We start from the raw sequence: 4,844 nt of genomic DNA, 5'->3' as shown, positions 1-4,844 counted from the left end.
CAAAATAAATTTTTTTATACTGCATAGTACTCCATTTGTAGATATACCACACTAACTTGCATACTGAGTTCATAGTCAGGGCATACTCCAAGCTCTGAACTGAGAGATAACTGTAGGCATGTTTGGGAGAATGGTCAGGGTGTTGGAGGTGTTGAACACAGGTTTACTACATGCAAGTTAAGCCCTACCCATAGTACTATTGCTCTGGCCTTGCCCCAGTGTTTCTTTAAGAATATAAGCATCCATGAGAACAACAGATAAATAGAAAATTGCTGCTATAGCCATCTCATTTCTTTCAAAAGCTAGTATATCTGCAAGTGTGATGTTTCAGGAGTATTTCTTTAATTATGTTACAAATTTTGCATGAGATGTTGCAAATTTGCTTTTTTTTTTCACCAGCAACACACAGGATTCTTCTTTTAATTTTAATCACTACCATTGATCCTTAGACTCTTCCAAAACATATCCTCTGCTCATGTGGCCTGCTTTCTGACCAATGACTGCCACTTGTCAGGAGAATCACTTGAGTTCCTAAATCTAACTGAAGTCTTGAAAAAAAGGAGAAAAAGGAAATAACACAGAAAAATGGTGTCTGTAGTTTGCTAAAGTGGTAGAACACACATACTGCATACCAAAAAACCCAGGATCAATCCCTGGCACTGTGTGGACTCTAAAACACAAGATGTTGGCCTGGTGGGGACCAGAGACAACATGTCTATAAGGCACAGAACACAAAATTATACAGACTCACCAATTACTATTCTATTATCAATTTTTTATTGCTTTCCTCACTCCATATCCTCCCTATTGTTAGGATGACTGGGAGTCACACATATGCTTTGTTGTGTTGCTTGCACTATTGGCCAAAGAATGTAGTTGGCCATGCCTTTTTTAGTTGTAGTATTCATATACGTGCTCACCAAGAGTTGTACACTTTAGTGGTTTCAGTCTGAAATACATGACTCCATTGTACCAGGATTCATACTCTCTGTTGCGTGCAAAACTGAGAGTTTCGAACAGTAGAGACTATTCTGTGTATCTGGCTAGCACTGGGATTAAACTCATGGTCTCATGTTTGCGCTAAAGGAATTTTTGCTGCTGAGAAGTCCCTGGGCCTTATGAGGACACTTGTTTGATTCATCTTGGAATAAACAATTACTTCAGTCATTCGAACAAATGGCACAGAGCATTTAGAACATTATATTTTAATGAGTTTTTAATAATGATGTGGATTGTTAAATGAGTCTTTATAAACTTTAAACTGTAATTTATTTTTTTCACCTTCTGATATGAAATTAAATCCATCACATTCTAGGCTCCTAGGAGTCTTGTGATAGGCTAGTAATTATTCTGTTGTCATTGTAGTTGGAAGCAAAGGAAACTTTTTTGGTTGATGAGATTCTGTAAGACACCAGTGAATTCTATGATCTTGGAAGCAGGGAGCAGCACTGGTCATTCATCAAGGTCGGTCCTCACAGGCAGGTGATTAGATCAGTGACTTGATTCCTTTCATTCCATGATCATTCACCAAGGTCTTTGCTGAAGCTTCCAGGATATCATTCATGGCTTAGATATATTTGTGCCCTCAGCTATACTTCCCTGAAAATACTCTGACCTCATTGTCTCACTGAATTACATGGTCCTGTTCTCTTACCTTAGCTCTGTGGACCCTGCTTAGGGCATTTGACCCATTTCTGCTCCCTTTTTTCTAGGTGAACACTTTAATATATCCAAAACCCTTAGTGTGGTGTTGGAAAACAAACTCTGTGGCCCAGTGTGGTCCCACAGACTCTTGCTGTTTTCCTTGATATACATAGTGACCTCATGCAGTTTAAAACTGAATTAATTCAATCAATTAAAAGTAAAGATTTTATTTGAATATGTCTAAATTTGTATTGGAAATCCAATAGGTCTGGCAATGTGGAGTCTTTGTCATCCTTCATGGCAGTTCCTGCTGGCATATAGTAGCTGTATCTTTGCTTTTTATGCCTCTACTCTCTACTTCTCTGTTACTTTCTCATCTCTGAGACCCAAGGGCAGCTTCTTTTTGTTGTCTTATAATTTTACTTAATCCATTTGTATAACACATGTCCATATTTTATAGGTCTGAAAGTTATAAGACTTGGTCTAGAGACCCTCTAGATACATAAAACCTTTTCTAAGATAAGACATATGAAAACAAAATTTCTATCTTCTATATTGGCTATGCAGAGAGCTTAGATCAAGTTACTATCCTGGTGAGGATTAGAAAGTAGGAATAAGGAAAAACTGGATTGCTTTGCATGGAGTCTCCTTGGGGTAAAAACAAAGCATAGGAATTTCACAATAGGTTAGCATTCTACATAAGTTATTGCTAAGTCTTGGCAGAATGTGACTTTTCAGTTGTCAAGGATAAGGTCAAAGATAATGGAAAGCTTGTTATAGAGACACAGTATCTACTGGTAAAGCAAATGGTTTTTCCCTCCACTAAATGGCAGGAAAAAAGGTGTGAGCTCTTTGTCTTTGGATGCTGTTGAAAAGATCGATCCTATGAGCCAGTTATTGTAAATGGATTTTAAGTTTTATAAAACATCATATTTCATGAGTTTGTATTATAGTCCATAACTGAAAAAATATAAGATGCAAACTTATTCTAATTGAGTTACATAATCAATAACCCATGCAAGGTCATCCACACTGATGTCAACTCTCCTACGTATGATCACATGGCATTTGGATTGGACAAGAGGAACTGAAAACATTGGCATGCTTCCAGCTAGATCCTCTTTACACCTTCATCCCAAATTCCCACTGTAAATGACCTACACTTGCCTTGTACATAGCAGAATCAACATGAGAAAACAAATACATTTGCAAAAAGCACCTAATTTTGGATTGGAGAAATAGTACAGTGGGTAAGACTTGCATACTTGAATACAGTTGACCCATGTTTGACCCCTAGTGTCCTATATAGTCTCCCAAGTTTGCCAGAATTCCTGAATGCAGAGACAGGAGTAAACTGAGCACCACTGGGTATGACCCCAAAAACAGAAATTCCCAATCTAAAGCCTAATTTTTATGTTTTTTTAATGGGTTTTTTTTTTTTTTGGTGATTGAAATAAGATGAAAATGTTTTCTGAAATTGCTTATAAAAATGTTGCAAAAAAAAGTTGGATTTATTTTCATCAACTCTACTTTCCCTGTAACAGTCTTCTTTATTTTTATTAACCCTAAATTCTTTACTCTTCTCAACCAATTCTTGTATTTATGGGGTGGGTTGGGATAGGGGTTATTTTTGTAATCCAATTTGTCCCCTTATTTCCTTAGAATTATCATTCTAAAAATTCAATTTGCTCAGAATAAAATAAATCAATATTTGAAAATCCTAAAATACTCCTATTAGATTTATTTTAATGCACGTATGTGTGTACAAACATGCAAGTATTTAGATTCTCTCACTTAATGCAGATATTGGCACACTTCAATAAAAGTCCATATAATTTTTTCCTTTTTTATGTGGTCTTTGTTTCTACTACTTGACTCTGCTGTTGTTGCACAAAGGTAATTGGTGTGACAGTGTTCCAAAAGCACTTTATTTATTTATTTATTTATTTTAAATATGGAACGCTTCACGAATTTGTGTGTTATCCTTGTGCAGGGCCATGCTAATCTTCTCTGTATCGCTCCAATTTTAGTATATGTGCTGCCGAAGCAAGCACCAATAGCACTTTATTTTATAAAAACAGCTAGTGGACTAGATTTGGCCTATGAATCATAGGTTGCCAATGCTTGAATTAACATATTGTATATATTCATTATTGTTATTCATATAATAATAGACTCTCTTTTTATTATTGGATATTATGTTGTAGTATGAGTGTACCACAATTTGTTTATCTATTTTTCTTCTGATGAACACTTAGGTTGTTTCCAGAGTATGGCTATTATCAACAAAGCTACTTTAAGCTTTTTATACAAGGTTTTAGGAAACATATTTTAATTTATTTTTAGTAAATACCTAGAAGAAAATTGCTGAGTCATAGAGTAGATAAATATGTAACCTTAACGAAACTGTCAAATCATTCTGTAAGTGGTTGTGTCATTTGAAACTCCCACGATCAATGTATGTGAATTATATTTGCTCTTTATTCACTCCAGCATTTGGTGTAGTCCTTTAATTTGATCTACTCTGATGGGTTTAACTCAAATACTCTTGGAACATGCTCTTTGCCTGACATGATCATTCATTCATCATTTTTTCTATCATTGGAAACTCTATCTTTTTTCTTTTGTGTCCATTTTATATTTACATCTATAGATTTGGTGCTTTTCCTCTTACTATCTTCAGTTTCTTCCTGACCATATTCTTATTTAGTCCCAAGCACATAACATTGTTTTGGCTCTATTTTCCAGTTGAATTTCCTTCAAGCTTATTTTTATCTAAATGTAGAGTCAGAACGATTTTATCAAACTACCAACCAGCCTGAGAACCCACTTTATTGATGCCTCTCTCAACCAGGTATTTATTTCCTAAATTCAGTGTGGGTGAATCCCAGCCAAACCTGTTGTGAACAGAGCTCTGACCTTCTCTACTCCCAGAAAGAGCTGTTCTCACAATGCTGTTATTTAAATGACATGCTCTTTAAATCACATGGCAGTTCTTTAAAACACACAGCTCCTCCCAATAATTAAAAGATCCCAGACACAATTTCTCTGGAAGAAAAAAGACAAGTTTATTAAAACTTTAATATGACCAACAGTTACTTTTCTTTTTTTTCTTTCTTTTTTTAATGGGGCCCACCCGCCCCTCCCCTGCTCCTTCCCCTCCCCCTTCCATCCCCCAACAGTTACTTTTCTAAGAGAAA

At 35.7% G+C, this 4,844-nt stretch overlaps 1 non-coding gene across 1 annotated transcript; it reads right to left on the bottom strand.

Moving 5' to 3' along the window:
- Nucleotides 1–3,592: 3,592 nt before the first annotated feature.
- LOC126027278 (U6 spliceosomal RNA) lies at nucleotides 3,593–3,698 on the bottom strand. Its single transcript, XR_007502238.1, has one exon. It is a non-coding gene; the product is annotated as a U6 spliceosomal RNA (small nuclear RNA).
- Between the last annotated feature and the right edge of the window lie 1,146 nt (nucleotides 3,699–4,844).

This window comes from Suncus etruscus, chromosome 1, assembly GCF_024139225.1.
Source record: "Suncus etruscus isolate mSunEtr1 chromosome 1, mSunEtr1.pri.cur, whole genome shotgun sequence".
In the NCBI taxonomy this organism is placed as follows: Eukaryota; Metazoa; Chordata; class Mammalia; order Eulipotyphla; family Soricidae; genus Suncus; species Suncus etruscus.
This window is presented reverse-complemented; position numbering and strand designations above follow the sequence as displayed.